This window comes from Buteo buteo, chromosome Z (genome assembly GCF_964188355.1).
Source record: "Buteo buteo chromosome Z, bButBut1.hap1.1, whole genome shotgun sequence".
In the NCBI taxonomy this organism is placed as follows: domain Eukaryota; kingdom Metazoa; phylum Chordata; class Aves; order Accipitriformes; family Accipitridae; genus Buteo; species Buteo buteo.
Genome location: NC_134204.1, coordinates 32,753,822 through 32,773,206, shown reverse-complemented (window position 1 = coordinate 32,773,206; position 19,385 = coordinate 32,753,822).

The following is a 19,385-nucleotide window of genomic DNA, read 5'->3' as shown; positions in this document are numbered from 1 at the left end:
TCCCCACATTTCCCAAAGTACAGAGATTTCCCAGGTGACTCAAACCTTCTCTGTGTACCATCTGTACCTATGTTCAGGACTTTTACTACCAAATAAAGCATATATTTGGCATCAAGTTGTTGTTGCGGGAGGAGGGGAAGCTTTTCTTCTATAAAGTCTAAAAATAATCAACTCCTAATGAACTTTATTTATTATTAAGTATAAGACTGCTGTGTTTAATTATGTTTATAAATACTAGTTCCCTGATTATGAATGAATTAATGGGTAACACTATGTTCAAAGTAAAAACTATTCTGCGGTTATGAGGATGGGTGGAGGAAAGTTATAAATCATAGGCAACTGACTGATGACACTGCTCTTCTATGGAGAGTGGAAGGAAGTAAGCACCATCTGGAGTCCTTACACTTGAGAGGTAGGAAATCTCAAAAGTTCACTTCTACTGTATTGCAGAAGTGCTATCACCTCAACTGTGAAGACACAGAGTTGAACACTCAGCACACTATCTTGCTCAACTGCAAGGAAGAGAGCAAGCTCAGCTGTAAGAGACTGAATTGTTATCTTGAACCATTTGCCTCAAAGATTGTTAGAAGTGAGGGACTGGGCCGTCATCTCAAGGAACTGTGAACTGCTTATCTCGAGCCCTTTGTCTCTAAGATGGCCTGTTTAAGCAGGACACTCCTCTGTCCATAAGGACGATTACCAGGCCATTGAGGCATCCAGGGGAGGAAACAGGCTGGAGCTGATCTGGTGTCAATCACGTGAAGGTCCTGTGATAGATGAAACCTGCAGCGCATGACATCATCAAAATATGCCCTATAAAAAACCGTAGAGACAAGCTGTGGCGGCCTTTTTCACCACCAAAGAATTGAAGATTGAGGACCTGCTGGATCCATGGTGGTGACCGTCCTTGCAACTCCCACCACCGACTGCTTGCCTGAGGACCAACGGGATGCCACTGGATCCATGGTGGTGACCATCCTAGCAATCCTATCCCGACTGCTTGCTTAATTTCTACCTTTACTTCCATTCTATCCTATCGCCACCATTTTCCACTTTTGATACTTTTGATAATAAAAGCTCTTTTGACTATATGGCGTTTGACCTTGTTTGTGTCTTAATCTTGCTCTTGGAATCTTATCGAAACCTTCCCCGACATTGGATCGGGACACTCAGTGAAGCACTTTGCTGTTCAGTATTGAAGAATACAAAATAGCAAAAAAAATCATATGTGCAGTAAGGGCATTTTATACCTTTTATACACTTCCATAGTAAAGGAGAACATGAATGCAGTAGGGCCAGAGATGGAAGAGGTGGAGAGTGGATGCTGGCCTCAGAAAATGCAGCTTCTTAACCTTATGTATCTGTGATATTTTCTTTCATACTTTTTATCAGACAGGAACAAAATCCAGTTTCCTCAGATGGACTCAAATGCAAATTCATTTAATTCATTAAATCCCTCTGTATTGTAGAAAAAAACCTCACATTACTTTATTGTATTAAATTTTTGCCAACATCGAGTAATGGAAATATTAATAGCATACTCAAAAAATATTTAAATTGCTTTCCTACAAGAAAGAATATAGTTCATCTTACATAATTTTAATGTATTTATTTATAATATATTAGAATTTAGGCATTGGAATTATGGCTTATGATCAATAACTAGTTAATGGTACATTTCTGTGTTTAAAATGGATAGTGCTAGCCACGTATATTCAATTTATAATTGATGCTGCCCACACACAGCTTTCTATACAGCCTTTCTTGCCTATTTTTCATCACTCTGCTGTTCAGTTTCTTGCATACATAATCATATGCATGCATGGAAACAGCCTCAGCTGCTTAGAAGGCTTCTAAACATGAATGTTTTCAAACCACCTCAAAATGGTAGCATTTTAAAATATTATCAACATGTCTGAAGAAGAGGCATTTATGTTGTTCTTTATTAAGTATGTTTCCTTTGTATTTTATTATATGGTATCTTAACATAGTAATAAAATGCAGTTGTGATGGGCAACAACAATTCAGAATATGAGAGTGACTTGCCAAAATTCTGCAGTCCTTAAAAGTGGATTAATTGTTCAATTTTTCCATTATGCTCTCATTTTATAGATGGGAATCTGAAGCAGAGAGAAAGAAATTAACTTGCCCAAAACCCAACAAGAAGTATGTAGCAGAACCAAGGACTGAACCCACTGACTGTTCCTTCTTCTGCCCCATTGCGTTGTCTTCTTCTACATTGATGTCTCCACTAGAAGTAACAAGATTGGAAACAGCTAGAAAGGTCCCTGCTACACAGACTAGACTTTTCTCTCCTTCCTCAGTCTAGGATCTTTTATATGCTACTTATTGGATCAGGTCTTTGCTGAAGAAAGTCAGGGATCAACTCCTTTCTAAGAGATATCTACAGAACTTCTTTAAGACTCAGCAATACTTGAAGTTTCTTTCACTTTCTCTGTTTATAAGTTATGATGTTTGGGGCTTAAATTCATAAAAACCTATACACCTTTTCAATATGAACAAAGTCAAAGGAATATAACTAGTATTTGTCTTTTTTTTTTTTTTTGTCATATCTTTCATTCATACATAAAGTCTCCAGTGTTTTCTCAGTGTCAGGTTCTAAGCAAATGAGTAAGCCCAAAAGAAGACTTTTTCTTGGTTATTTCCTTAAGAAATCATGACTCATCACTTCTCTAGCAATGTTCACCAGAGATTGCAAGAGGGTAGAATTATGTTACCTTGGTAGATGGCTTAACAGTGAAGCAGACAAGAGATAGATCTTAAAAGGACTAAGCTGGAGATTAAAGGACATGGTCACACAAAAACGAATTTTTTCCTCCTTTTGAGATCAATTGCAGTGGGCAGTCATGATGTAAACTGCAGTAACTGTGACCTTCATGGCCAAACATGATATTCTCAAATAATTGGCTTTTCTTTTCAGGAAGAGACAGTTACAGTGCCAAGACACTTGTTTGTCTACACTTATCAATGAAAAAAAATAAACCACACTGGCCTATTCTTCTGTACTCCAGTTCATCACAGCTACATACAGGAAGTTTGTCTTCCCTCATCCACACTGTCATCCACACTTGAAACAATTTTAAGAAAATCAGCTGAGAAGAAAATAATCATGGTTTTTCTTCTCCCTCTGCTTCACCTAAAGGACTACCCTTTCCTGAGTGAGAAGATGAACTTTTGAGCTGAGTGGACCAATTACATTTTGAGTACACATTCTGTCATGAAATACAGATGATGTAAACATGTTAAAAGAAGTCGCCGGGCTTCAGAGTCCTGGTAAGAAGGCTTGCCATATGTTTTCTAGGGACATATGAATATTCAGGTTTGACTTCCGAGGTACTTCATGTTGGGAAGAAAGGCAGTGGTGGGGGAACAGCTGAGAAGTTCTCTTCAGTATTCTATTTTTTCCTAAGTTTTTTTTCTTTTTTTAAATTCCACAGTTCACAAGGAATACAGAAATTCAGCGTAGTTTAGGAAGAAAACCATATTTTCAAACCTTTTTTTTAATTGGTCAGCTATGCACAGAAGTGAACTAGTTTACTGCATTTAGCCTGATGCCAGACTGTGAAGGGAATTATGTTGTGGTCTTTGCCCACATGTTAATGTTGCTACAGTGGCAGGCAAGGGCAGTATCATTATATTGAATCTGTAAGGGTGAAGTTTTTTACTTTATTTAGTGAGTGAAGAATAGTATTTTGTGCTTCTATTTGTGCTGCTTTGCTCTGTTGCAAATTCTTTGCAGGGAAGAACTTTTGCACTATGAGAGCTTGTTTTCTGCCTTCTTTTCTTTGGCCAGTCATTTTGAGCACAGCAACATCCTTGAAGGCAGACACAACTGTTGAGATGAACACTTTGGAAAGGGCATAATGCCTGTTCACTGTTTTCAGCCCCTGCTATTCTAGAGCAGGTGAGCATACTGCTGAACAAACAAGGTAGTCTAAGAAAATAATCTGCTCTGACAGTATTTTTCCTTTTCCACTCAACCTTTATTTGAGTCTATTTATGCTTCTGAAAGACAAGAGAATTTGTCAACTGTTTGTTAGTTAAAAGTTTTAATTGCATTCTATAAATAACATCTTTTTCACACAGTTTTGTTGATCTTAAAAAATATTTTGAACCCTTTCCAAGGTAGCAAACAAGAGAGAATGGTGAGGAAGCAACTGTTTTGCAGTGTAGGCTGCCCCACAGCAGTAACTAACTAGTTTAAACCTCTGCCTGGCAGCAGTTGCTGTCTTTGAGTTCCTCCATAAAATATGTCTAGGAGATGGTTTCCAATTTCCTTTTATTTGAGTCTGTATATCAAAGGCCACACCTGAGTGATTTTTATAATTAAGATCTCCAAAACTCTGATTCATGTTGATCTTTCAGCCTCAGACCTTTCATGCTCCATAATTTCTTTCCTAAAATATGGCTCCTAGAATTGAACATGTAGGTTCCAGCTATGTTCCCCCTAATGCTCAGCATTAACCAATTTATAATCCCAACTCCTCTGAGTCTCTTTTCACTCCTGCCAAAGATTGTTCAAATAGCTTTGGTGTATTATTTATGATAAACCCTGTTTCCCAAGGTGATTTTTTTTTTCTCTGTACAATTCATGCATTTGTTAGGGTCTTTATTTTTAAGCCTACTAGTACAACTTTCTGTCTTCAGTCAAGTGAATGACCTAAATCAGTTCAGATATACCTTTTCTGCTGTTTTTCCTATCTTTTTGCAAGCAGTCTGACTTTCTGGTTAGTATAAAGTACTTCTTCTTCACTTAGCTATTAGTAATATTAATTTCCATACTATGTATGTTGCATATGTGTATATCAGCAATGACACCAGTCAGATTCACTCTGCAGAATTTGCAAAAAATATTTTTGTCAAATAAAAGCTTGGTGAAGCTAAAAAAAAATATATTTTATGTAAGTTTGCTCTAAGGATAGAAACTGTTTACACAAGGTGACACTGATACTTGGCCAACAAGAGATCAGTGGTCAAACACCATGTCAAAATTGATATTCAAAAGCTATGAGAGTTTAAAAAAAAAAAATTGAAGATAGATAAATAGCAGTGAAGTTAGAGGATATTATCTGTACAGAACTCCCAAAGAAAGCAAGAGAAGAAGGACATGTTGTTTCAGCAATATCATGAACTGAAACAGCAGAAAATTCCCCTTCATAAGTCCTTTACAATATAGGAAATGAGACAGAAACCAAACAAAAATACATTTATCCAGGCCACTGCTACATATTTCACACTCAGGCACTAATGGTTTAAAATGCTGCTCTCAAAAAATGTGAAACACTTGTAGCCCTTGATCTTAGAAATGGCAAATTGGCCTCAAAAGGGATCACACAAAGTCAGATAGAGGTTGAAGTGGACCTCTGGAGATCATCTGGTCCAAACCCTTCTGCTCAAACAGGGCCACCTAGAGCTGGTTGCCCAGGACTGTGTCCAGAGGACTTTTGAATATCTCCAAGGAAGGAGACTGCACAATCTTTCTGGGCAACTTGTGCCAGGGCTCAGTCACCCTCACAGTGAAAAAGTATTTCTTGATGTTCAGGAGCAACCTCTTGTGTTTCAATTTGTGCCCATTGCCTCTGGTCCTGTCACTGAGCACCACTGAAAAGAGCTTGGCTCCAGCCTCTTTGCACCTTCCCTTCAGGTATTTATAGACATTGATAAGATCCCCCTTGAGCCTTCTCTGCTCCAGGCTGAACAGTCCCAGTTCTCTCAGCCTTTCCTCATACTAGAGAAGCTCCAGTCCCTTAATCACCTGTGTGGCCCTGGGGTCTCTCCAGTATGTCCATGTCTCTCTCATACTGGTGAGCCCAGAACTGCACAGACTACTGGAGTATTCAGAATGATTCAGAAACAGACTTTTCTGAGTACTTAAGCCAGGTGTGCTCTACTTCAGACATTCCTATGACCCATTTTTCTTGGGATCTTTAGGTTTCTAATATCTCTCAAAGCTTCACTGGTGCTTACTTAAATTATCTTGACAGGAAACTACAGAGCTTGCTGTTTCTCTGAAAAGATCAAAAGAGCATATGCTATGCAAGCTTTATCTCAAAATGATTCAGAAGAGAGAATATCATCCTCAGTTAAAATCATTAACATGGTCTCTTTTGCTTTATCACAGCTGTGAGATAAAGACCAGATGAGATACAGATTTTGGATACAAAGTTTGGAAAAAAGAAAAGTTCAAGACTGTTCAGTTAAGGAGTCAACATGAAGTCAGTCTTCAAAAGAACATGGAGCCTCGGAAGAAATGAGTGGCTATGTTTCAAGATTTATCAAGATCCTTTCCTTTTTTTTTTTTTTTTTTTTCATTTGAATAGATTAAGTTGTTTTATTAAGTTAAAACATAGTTTCATACCAAAAGTACTCAGACCATGTAGTCCGAAATTGTTTAATTACAGGTAATACAAGTACAGTTGAGTTTCATTACATTAAGGTCGAAGGCTTTGATTATGCAAAAGCATTTCAGACCATTTCAGGTTTTAGCTATGTGCCTCAGGACAGATAAAAAGAAGCCAACATGCCACTTATGCTTGACGTGGCTGTAATTCTAGGAAGAAGAACAGATCAAATACACCCAAGGTTCCCAGTTAGCATACTTTACACCGTAGCAGAAGACAACCATGAACCATAGGTTTGTTACTCTGACTGGGGAAAATCTTACATCAACATCTAGCAATCTGTATGATCTTTAGTGCATACGTCAGACCCACTCACCACATACCTGGAGAAGAATTGTCACATGACAGCACAAGAACAGAGTGAGAACAGTGCAAGAGATCATCCAGATGTGACTCTGAGAGTGCTCTTGTGTCCTCATAGATAGCCACTTCATCACAAACACTCCCTACAGCACTTCACGAAATAGGCTAAAAATGCTCCTGTATGGAAAAGAGAGAGTACCAGATGGCAGCAAGCTGAGGCCTGACTGCTTCTTTGCCTCTCTAGAGGGCATTGGTGAGACCACTATTTCAAAACTACACTGTTAAACGCAGTTCTCAACTGCAAGAACTATGTGGAAACTTTTGGGAGAGAACTGTAAGAGAGGCTGAATAACCACAAATAAGCCTTGGAAGGAAACTGTTTATTTGTGCTGTAAGCTGTCATTTTATTAGTGAGCATTTACATGAAAGGAGTAAATGGGTATTTAACAACTGCACTAAAGTGTCATGAAAACATGACAGTCAGGCACAAAAATGGACAAAAAAGTCTCCTTTTACAGTAACTATAATCAGATTGAGTCACTCTGAATCAGATCAAAATTTCTTCTAGTCTAGAATCCTGTCTCTGACAACGTTGTTAGGAAATACTTTGAGAAAGACTCGAATAACAGGGGGAGAATATGGTGTGCTTCCCCAGAGTACTTTTCCAGGTGCCAGCGGCTCTGTGCAACTTCAGACACGACCAGCATGTTTCATGTAAAGTAAGAGGATGAATAGGCACTGTTCTACAATTCCTTAATGATATATCCATGATATGTCCACTGTTGCCTGGAGGATGTTGATGTATAACAGAGATAAATCTTTCATTGCAGAAGTGTGAGATTCTTGCATGGTTTATTTAAAAAAAAAGTTTCCTCCTAATTCTGAACTTAGAACACCTGAGGGAATAACTAATGTAGATTTTTATATGCATAAAATTTGTTTTAAAGTTTATCTAGAAGTTGCTGATTGTTTTTCACAGCAGAACACAGCTAGGAATACCAGTTTACATCATTTTGTCAATCATATTGACATTTAAGTTAACACTTTTTCTGTAGCCCATTTAGAAAATAGTAACTGTTTCTTATAAAATTGAGAATTCTTTTTAATTTGTAGAGCAGTCCTGTATACATCCCATTGTGTCAAACATCATCATATATCATCATATCCTATGATGCATACCCAATAATCTGAACTGAAGACAACTGTATTACTATGGTGCAGCATACATTTGGGGACAGAAAGGGCAAGATGGTGGGTTTGATGTGAACAATATGTTATATATTTGTTTAAAAAAGCACAGGCTTGCATGTTACATGAAAATAAACTTACTAGATGATCTGAAAAATCTCTATTGTGCTGTGACTCCTTCAGACCTTTAAATTCCAATTCATAAATTAGGGAAAGTATATTACAAAATTTGGAAATCTTTCAAGTAAACATTGAATCGAAGTCCGTAATCTTCATGGTATTAATAAATCAGAACTACCTGCTAGTGTATCCAAAGTATCTATCAAAAAACCTGTTACTCATCTGAGTTTTATTTTAAATGCAGAAATATATTTTTCCTGAAAAGTTTTTGAAAAGCTGCACATTAGACACAGCAGAGGTATACACAAAACATGCAGGAAAAGAAACCACCTTGTTTTTCCTCAGACGTGTTAGCTGTTAAGTTTCCAGTCATTCAAATCAATCTCTGTTGTCAGCAGGGGAATAAGATTTATCAAGTTTGTGCCCTCTGTACTATCAAAAGGGAGCAAACTCTTGAAGGAACAAAACACCTTTTGCTTGATTCCGGCATCTCTTTCACTGGTACCAACATCACTGACTTCAGAGAGCTTTCATTTACACTGGTGTACTCTAGAGGGGAATTTGGCCTTCCAGCTATATGTTTCATTCCTGAATAAGAGAAACTGAGAACAAAATCTTAAACAGACAGTTTAAATGTAGGTTCCTAGATATAGCACACTAACTTTCAGAGTGTACACATACTTGCTGCTGAATTCAATCAACTTCATTTCATCTCTCACTTGCACAGATTTTGTGCCAATATAATACGAGTGGCATTACTCCCAAGTGTCTTCAGTGAATAGAAAGGAAAGTCATGTCCATTTGTTTTCAACACTAATTCACTTTTTTAAAAAAATCTTTTATTTAGGCACCTCAGCATAGATTTCAGTTCTTAATTCCAGGATATGAAGTAGGCAGATTACTCTAATTTCCAGGTAGTCATAACCAGTTATTTGTTCACAGCAGGATAAGTAGTCCTATCTGCACAGTGCAACTTTGTAAGTTTATGGACAATGTTAATATAAAGATTTTTCAAGAAGTGCAGGGTTCTATTTGCATTTACCAAGACAAAAGGAGACAATGACCACATCAAACTTTGTAGTTTAATCATGCATTCAGTGAGACAAGCAAGGAAGGAGAGTGGTAGTAAAGAAAAACTTGATCTCAACATTGAAGTGGCCTCAGGCACTTAATTTGTACCTCTGGCTGAGAGAAAATATCAGCCTGCCTATTGTGTTCTGCTGTTCACACTGAAACTAAATCCCACTGTAAGACTTTTTCACAGTGAGGAATCTCTTGGCTGCAAAGTTATTTTAAGTTTTGTTCTTGTGACAAATGAATGAGCCCTAATGGAAATACTTTTCTTACATGGTCACTGATACATACATTATTTTCAAAGTGAAGTAAAGTAACATTGCAAAATGAAGCACAGTGAGGTCAGATTTCCATTTGAAGAACAGTCTATAAGGTACCTATATGGGATTGTAAAATTCATCACAGGTTTTATGTTATCTTATCTGCTGCTAAAAAAAAAGGCGGGGTGGGGGGATGACATGTTCAACTATTGATGCCTCTGACATGCAGGCACTCCTGTGAAGTTCAGGCAACTAACTTACTCCTACATTAAAATATTGTGGGTACAGTTTCTCTTGCTGATGTTTCAAAAATATCACACTCAATTAAACACTATAGACTTTTGTATAAATTTCTGCATCTTTCAACAGACACTGATGACAAAGCCTCACTGCAATTTTTAACAAGATGTAGGTCTTCAGAATAGGAGGTTTTAATTTGAATAACTAACTTTGGAGGTAACAGGTAAAAATCATCACAAATTAATTAAAATGTCTTCCTTTGTTTGGGGTGATTAATAATACATAAGGAAACCAGGTTTTACATAATTTATCAATCTGACGCAAACTGGCACTCTCCAGTTCCACCGAGTGGAAACCCAGCTACTCTGTGACACTTGAAAAACAGCTCTGAATTGATGCACTGCATCCTTCTGCCACAGGACTTAAAGTCATATGGACCCAGTTTGTCACATACTAATGAAGTATCTAGGACTGAGGCAGTAAGAAGTAAAAAAAAATAAAATATGCTGAGTTTAAAACAGCGGGGTTTTTTTTCTTTTTCAAGCGCTAAGCTGACAAAACCTAGAAGTAACATACTAGCAATTAAAGATGGAGAAGGACTCAGGTAAGATAATGTAGCCTATGCTTATATGACTGAAGAATTATTTCTTAAGGAACTTGAAATTCCTAAGTATGTCATTCAAAAGGCAATCTAGTGCCAAGCATATATAACACAAGGTTCAGTCTGAAGCAGCAGGGTGGCAACACTGGGATTGAATCAAAGTGGCAGCAGATCCTTCTCCTTTCCAGAGATGCATGGTCATAGCAGGGAGTCTCTCCCAGTAAGAGACAGGCAATGAAATATTCTCTTAGCAGCATTCCTCTTCCCTGCATGGAGACACTTTGCCAGAGAGTCCAAAACAAACAAGGAAAACTGTACTGAGCTCCCTTCAGTTCTTAGCCTTGACCAAGCTGTGTACTTTTACCTTCTTTAATATTCTTTTATTACTCTCTTAACCTACTGCCGGATTGTGTGGTGCTTGTAAATCTTTTTTCCCCAAAATATTTCTAAGTGCCCTGGCTCCTTCAGTTGTTTCCTGCCTATGATTTGAATTTCTTTGTGGTTTGTCTCAGGAGTTCATATTTTTCCTCCTTTTTGCACATTGTGACAGAGTATGAGGAAAAGAAACAGCTCCTAAAAATCCATCTGCTCTGCTTGATGTGTAATGATAACCCTTCATTTGTATCTGTGCACGGTACTGCAATGCAATCAAAGATAATTGCACAAAGCAGAACTCTGGTACCAGAGGCTGCCTCTGAGCTTTGTGCACTGACACCAGCACTGCCTGTTGGCACCAGCCTCCTCAGCTGCCTGTGGTAGTTTTAGGAGTACACGTTCCTACTTAGCTTTAAATTTCTGCATCAGGTATCTCTAGTGTAGATACTAAACACTTTTCTTAGTGTTCAGTGAAACCTGAACTATGCAGGCCAAACCTAAATCTCTGGCAAGTCTTCAGCTGATTAGCATTACTTTTGAAAGAAATATTTAAAAACAAACATCAAAGTAATTACCAAATTCTTAAATCATGAACATATTCTTTATTTATAGTGTACATGGAAAATATATTATATTGATCTCATTTAATTAGCTATCCTAAAACTCCCAAATCTTTTCTGGTAAGAGTTGTTCTTTGTAAAGTACTTGTCACTGAGTGTAATTCAGCTATTCTCTCCATTGTGATAAATTTAGTATTTGTACTGCTGCTCATCTTGGAGCGTACATAATTTGATTGACATTTTTGGAATAAAGTGTATAACATTTATTTTTCTTCCAGTTTTCCAACCAGTCATGTTTTGAGTAAAGACATGCTGTAAAGTCTGGTGATTAATTCTCTTAACATCTTTAATGTTTAGAATTCTTGTGTTAGCCTTTCTTTTAAGGCAGAGACTTAATTAACATTAATATTATTTATATCTAAGTATTACATAAAAAATCAACAGCAGATTCTGTCTGAGTGTGGTCTAAAGCCCCATCTTTTAAAAAGGAGGTTGTTCTCCATAGCTGTAGTTGGATCATTTATTTATGCTCATATACATTCATTATCTGTGTGGCCTTTTATATGTAATTACAGTTTGACCAGACCTTTTTTTCTTGCAAAAGATAAATGTTCAGCACCTCAGCTAAATAAGTCACCAGTTTAAGCCTTCTGTTACTTAATGGCTTGGGTTTTTATTGTGTGATACAACTTTTCTGAATTTTTTCACTTGTAAAATTCTTCTTTTATGCACACTCTGTTAGTCAATAGTTGTTTTCTAGGATGCTAGTCATAACAAGAGTACCACTTGGTTACAAAACCCAGTAAAATTAGGATAACATCAAAAAATAGAGCTAGAACACATGCACTATCCTGCTTCAGGTGCAACCATGGATCAGTGGCCAAGACTTAACTGCATATAATCCAAACTCTTAGAGTTGCTACAGGAAAATACAACTTTATGACAGGACAACCAAGAGCTACACTGTTGCTACAGTAAATACCTGTGCAAACCACATGGAAAGATCCTGGTAATTGTCAGTGAGGCACAGACGTAGTGATGAATACTCCTTTTTTCCTTTGGTACATTTTCTTAAAGCAGAGAAATACACTTCAAATTCCTGTAGTTACTTTCACCTCACCATATCATTCCCTGGTTTCCTCCCACAGAAAAGATAAAAGAATAAACTCTGTAAACTCTGGAGCACCTTGCATAAGTTCTTTGTTTTCCAGAGGCCTATTGGTCTGTGGAAAAATTCAAAATGCATGGACCACAGCTATTCATTAACAAATAGATTAATTTTTCAATATCCATCCATATCTTTAATCCTTAGGTCTAGCACAGTCTTATGCATCCACCTGAAACTATACTGAAAACAGAAAATAATTTCTAAGTAGACAAGCAAACACAATGAGATATTTTTCTTAAGATAGCAGCATTTCTTGTTAGTGTTTTAAATTCTAGTACTTGCGTTTTTCACACATAAATAATCAATATTTGCCTTAAGGATAACCTACATCAGTTTTGGAAAAACAAGCCTCCTGTCTCAAACAGCTGGAGGATGAAACAAGCTCCCCTGCCCCTTAAATAGATAACTATTGTTAGTTTTCCAGTGAAAAGGGAAAATGTTTTATTGACCTCCATTCATGGTAGAGCGTTGGTTCATGCATGGACTTGAAGTATTCAGGTTTTATTTCTAAAACAATTAGAAAGTCTCCAATTTGCTTCTCCTATCACCTCTCTTACAGAAAATATTCAAGTCATGCAATATACCTGTTAGTCTAAAGTCCTCTGAGCAACAAGAGACTTTTAAGAAAAAGGTCAGAAATCAAGTTAAAATTTGCTAGTTTATCTTTTTTTCATTTTCATTGATTTATCCTCATACTGATGGTGATTCGTCTTCTCTGTAAATCCAAGATGGTGAAGCTGAAAGACCTCCCAGGGTAAAGGCATAATCTGATATATAGAAAGCTTTAGCAACTTCAGCTGACATTTACCAAAGTTGAGCACTTTTTCCCCTTTTCTTTGATTTTAGTTCCAACAGACAGCGTCAGAATACAGAATATGAAGCTTATTGCGCTTCTGAGATTAGAGTGGCAGAAACTGCTTCTAATCCTCCATCACCCTCAAATTGACTACTGTCTGACATTGTCAGTGCTGAGCACTGCATGTACCTGCAAACACTGGAGACTGAAAAAATATTTCATTCTAATCCAAAAGAAATGTAACTGGAACTGCATAGACATAGCCTGTATCTTCTCAGAGAAGATATAGAAAAGAGGAAATTACCTACAGATCTATACTTGATTGGAAAGGGGGACATGTTTGGAGAATATTTTGCTGCACTATACATTTCTGAGCCAATATTTTGTGTAACAAGACTAGTATATATATGTTATACCGTTATGCAGTAGGGAGGCATATTTGTTAAACAGGCAGCATCTGCATATTCAAAGTAAAAATGATGGGTCCAAGCCAGGACTCTGGATCCAAACAGATGGCAGGTAACAAAGGCTAGTTCAGACAAGAGTGTTGATGGCAAAACAAAGGCTTTACTGACAGGGTGATACATAAAAAATTTCCAAGCTTATGCTGAGGTTGTATTACAAACTAAGAGATTCTGCCTATCAGTCTCCACTTAAGCTGCCAAATCCTGCCCTGAGGAGCTATCCATTGCAGTACATTATTTTATCAACCCTGAGTGCTCACAGTGTGCAAAAGAACAAAGCACCAAAACCTCTCTGAAAATACCACATATCTGGAAAGCTTTTTAAAACATAGATTCCCCCATCTGTTCCACCAGACAATAACCACCTACATTCCCAGTGTTGAATACATTCATCTTTTAAGAAGTTCCTAGAAAACCTAAGCAGTGTTGATCCGGGACTTCTTGGATTTAAACTATGCCCTGACTAACAAAATGTTGTAAATAATTGGTGCTCCTCTTTTCTGAAAAAGTAAAAATATCTATCAGAAAAGCATCTTTCACATGCTTCTTCTAGATGCCCTGCTGTTATGAGAGAATTTAGGAGTGAGGTAGATGCAAGAACACAATCACACCAAGCAAAGACAAAGATTTTATTTTCTAAATAATCCAGGTAATAACAGGTAATCAGCAGTTGTATCTTTACATTAGGAATGACAAGAGGGGATTAACTTAACAGTTGGGTTGTGAAATTTCTCACTGAATAAAAAGAAAGATGTCACTTATTGACATTTACTACCTGTGTTTTCTGCTAGTCTTCAAGGCATTGCATGTTTCAGATATGGCAACAAATTAGGCTAGAGACTTGTCTAGTAATGCTCCAATTTGCATTGTTCAACAAGGTGACTGGAGATGGAAAAACATTAATAATAATAAATACAGAAAAGATGATCTCATCAGCTGCCTCTGAAAAAGTTGTATCTAGGTGATAACATACTGACTGCTGACATCACTCCTCCAGACAACCAGCCAATAAATAGTCATTGCTGACTGTACACTTAATTTGTGAATTAGAGAAAAGATTCTATGGTGCTACAGAAAAGACTAATCACAGATTAACTTGCAGAGACATCTCCTGCATTTCCAAGTCTTGGGGACATACTTAGCACTAGGCCAGACGCAAGTTATGATCTAACCCTTCATCACTCTCTTAATCTCTCATTGCTTGGCAGTCTTTCCATAGACTTTGGAAAAGGTAGCCAGGGGATTCACAGCAGGTTTCAGACTCAGGAGAAGGTCCAGACTGTAAGGTTCATGAGACAGGGACCCTGTCACCTCTGAGCTCTGCTTCAGATTTACCCATGGCTAGTGATGATCTACAAAGTCATCTGAAAGGAGCTAATGGGCTGCTTCTCCAATAGTTGTTTGGAGAAATTACACCACAAATGCTACCCCAACCTCCTTCAGGAAACTGAAGCTCAAAAGAAAAGGGGATTACACTAGGTCTGAGTGAGGAATCCAGATTCCTATTTCATACTATCTTTGCAATTCTACAGTTCTTTTAAGGTAGGAAATGATGGCTTTTTTCTTAGTTTGTGGTTTTGGAGACAAAAGAAAACTTACGTCAGCAAATGGCCTGATCAGAACCAAACACACTGCAGCATATGACCATGCCCCAAATAAGCCAAGTGTGTTTTTTAGAAAAAGGGATATAAGAACATAGGAGATGGGGATTGTAACTTCACTGGAGTAACTAGGTGATTTTCACTAGGCAGTGAAACAACTGCTGAAACAGTCATGCACAAACAGCAAAACAAACAAACAAGCAAACGAACAAGCAAAAGCCAGGACTTTCTTTTCAGCAAATACTGCATTTTTCAAAAGTTACATGAATACTGTTCTCCAAAAGGAGTCATCCTCACTGAAAAATATGCATTTCTGTTCAACTCTAGCTTACATCAACATATTATTGATGCTTTAGTGTTTTGCCTTGAATAAGATTTGCTTAGACAAAATCCTGAAGGGTTAATAGTATCAAAAATTATAAATAGAGCAAAGAACAACTATGTTCTAAATCCATCCCTGGTGTCATCTTAAAGAGGTAAATGTTTGACTGATTCTTTTACCAAATTTGTTTTCTGCTGAATAACACTTACATTTCATAGTTTTCAGGATATCCATGTAGTTTGCTTTGGCAAGTACTTCACATATTTATTGAGATGTATGGAGATTTTCCAGTAACAAAATTTGTAATACACAGAAGTGGCATGGGGAACGAAAATTAGTAAAGACAAAACTTGTATCATATGTACTGAAAAAAATTATATAAGTTCTCAGAATCACATTCCATAGGATAGTAGGAAATCTGCAGACAGTGCATATGAATATAACATTAAGCTCTCATATTACCATGCCTGAAACTAAGCAGATATGAAAAGAAATCTTAGCTACACACTTTTTTCTCTATTAAAATGGCATATAAGAACTGTGGGGAAAAAAGATTGCAGGAACACTAAAACACAGTCACATGTGCAAAGGTACTAAGTATATAATAAACACAATGACCTTTGCAATATCAGCTATGGCACTAGCAAACAAGGTCATGGGTTTGTGCCATGGCACAAAGGTATATGCTGACAACTGTCAGAAGAAAAACTGAGTGAATATATGTCTAATCAGAATTAGTATCTTGATGTGAGATTCCACTTCTCATCAATACTTAATGGATGATTAACATTTAAAGTTTAAAGATAAAACACCTTTCTCTACTAGCATCAATGAGCCATTGAAGATGACAATGGAAAAGATGGATTCAGGGATTGGCAAATTCAGAGCCTGGGCCTCCATGGCTGGAGGTTCTGGGTTACCAGTGCATTTTTCAAGCACAGCTTGCATTTCATTAATCCCATGAGTTTGAACAGCAGGGCACTGTGGGGCAAAGTGAGGCATTTCCCAAGTGTTCGGGGGGGAGGGGGGGGGACAGAAAAGAAAATGAAAACAATTTTATTTTTAAGTAAAAGCCTAAAAGGAGTTTTCTGAGCCTTTCTGTTTCCTTTTGGGTATTTATTTCCTTTTCTGGGAAGAGTCTGCACACACACAAAAATGCATCTCTGCACACTGTGGCAAACAAGCTAATCAGACATTAGTTATTCATACAAGCATACCAAGGAATATCACCAAGTAGCATTAGAATACAGTCTTCAATCACATGGGGGGAGTATCATGTCCCCTAAGAGAGGAGAAACTCACAGACTTCAAAGAATTATGAACATCTGACCTCCTGCATAGTAGAAACTATAAATGTCATCCAGCAATTCCTGCATCAACCTCATAATTTCTGCTTCAGTTGCAACATTTGCTTTATAAAGACATCCGAGTCTTGATTTAGAGATCTCTTGAGCAATGTCATAGTGCCTGGTAATAGGGACTTAATCAGGACTGAACAGTCAGTGAATACTCACTACTGTCTCAGCAAAAGCCAAAATAAAATGTCCATGATCTCAAGCAGTACACCTCACCACAGTCAAAAGAGGAATGGCTACCCAATGCAGTGGCATCTGTTCTCCGGCTGCTTTTAAAGAACACTATATACAGAAAAGCCTTTGATATCCAATACACAAGGTCTGTTTCAGCAAGGAATAAAGAGATAGCTTTCCTAATCATGTTGGTTTAAACTTCTGCCTCTCCTTAGAACAAGCGAAATAGAAAGTACCCCACAGTTAGCAGTACCTTAAACTTCTTGGTCTTCCACTGTATCTTGGATTTAATTAAACTATTTATTAAAAAAATAATAGTAATTCCAGCATAGCCTCCATATTATTTTAAATAACTCAGCTTTCCTCCTTGCTAACACTTAGCAATGGGAGAAATAACATCATGCATTTAATAGAGTGCCCATATTTTAAGCAGGCTTCAAGATACTTTCCATTGAAGGTCAATATACTGTTAGTGAAAAGACAAATATAAAAAGCGGCAGAAAATATCTGCATCAACAATTCCCCTCTATAACCTTTAATCACTGAAATTCCTTCAAAATATGATGTAGTTCAGGGGCTAATTAATACCTTTTAAAAGTCAGAACTCTAATAGACCTTAACATGTCATATAGAGATGTCTGCTCCAGTATCTATGAAATGTTCCTCTTTGCTTTGGATATCAGCTATTGGAAAAGAGGGCCATGGAAAGAATAGTTAAACCAGTGCTTCAGCTTCTGTAAGGCTGATTGAAAACAGGGAAGATAAAATAACTTTTAGAAAGAATTGCTTTGTAAAAATCCACAATATTACTGAAGTGCCATATGAGTTACTGCACAATATAGCTGAAGTGGCACTTTCATTTCAAGATCCTCCTTTCAAACACTTGTTATTTTCATAGAAGGAGGTAGAAAATCTGGCTGAAAATTCTATATGTGTTTTTAATTTTTATGCAATTTTTAAGGACTCTATTTTCTGGTCTAAGAATACCTATTACAAATTAATCTATAAAAATGCCATAAAAGCATTCAAAATCCCATAAACACACTAAGACATATTATATTATAGGAATGCAAGACTACTGTTAAAATAATAACAGGTGGAAATAGTATCTACTTTCTTTCATCTACTCATAAACCACAATCCCACCAAATGTCCTTCCCGTGAAGACAGGAGAGAAGAATTTTTGCTTCTAAAACCGGACAAAATTCATGCCATGTGTTTCCTGAGTTTTCCTGAAACTGTTTGCAAACCGTGACCGTAGGCAAAGTTTTTGTAACAAAGTGAGGAAAACTGCGTAGCTCTGGCTTTAATTTCATGATTCCCCAGCAGTCTAAATCCTACTGATCTGAAGAAGTGACCATAGGACAGACGGACAAGTGGAATGCTTTTCTTCATGCTTTTAGAAAGATGCAGTGGCTATATTAGGTTTACACGGCAAGGTTTTGGCGGGGGGGGGTTACTGCTGTGGCTTCTGTGAGAAGATGACTCAAGCTTCCCCCATGTCAGACAGAGCTAGATCCAGCCATCTTCAAAATGGACCCACCACTGGCCAAAGCTTAGCCCATCAGTGACGATGGTAGCACCTCTGGGATAACATATTTAAGAAGGGGAAAAAAACCTGCTTAACAACATACAGCCAGAGAGAGGAGTGAGAACATGTGAGAGAAACAACCCTGCAGACACCAAGGTCAGTGAAGAAGGAGGGGGAGGAGATGCTCCAGGTGCCAGAGCAGAGATTCCCCTGCAGCCTGTGGGGAAGACCATGGTGAGGCAGGCTGTCCCCCTGCAGCCCATGGAGGTCCACAGTGGAGCAGATCTCCACCTGCAGCCCGGGGAGGACCCCGTGCTGGAGCAGGTGGATGCCCCTGAAGGAGGCTGTGACCCCATGGGAAGCCCACAATGCAGCAGGTTTTCTAGCAGGACTTGTGACCCTGTGGGGCACCCACGCTGGAGCAGCCTGTTCCTGAAGGACTGCACCTGTTGAAAGGACCCATGCTGGAACATTCCTGAAGAACTTCAGTCTATGGGAAGGATCCACATTGGAGAAGTTCATGGAGGACTCTCTCCCATAGGTGGGACCCCACACTGGAAAAGGAGAAGAACTTGGGGAGGAAGGAGCACCAGAGATAGCACATAATGAGCTGACCACAACCACCATTCCCTGTCCTCCTGCACTGCTTGGGCAGAGGAGGTAGAGAATTTGGGAATGAAGTTGAGCCTGGGAGGAAGGGAGGGGTGGAGGGAAGGTGTTTTAAGATTTGTTTTCATTTGTCATTATCCTGTTCTGACTTTTGATTGGCAATGAATTGAATTAATTTCCCCAAGTCGAGTCTGTTTTGCCTGTAATGGTAATTGTTGAGTG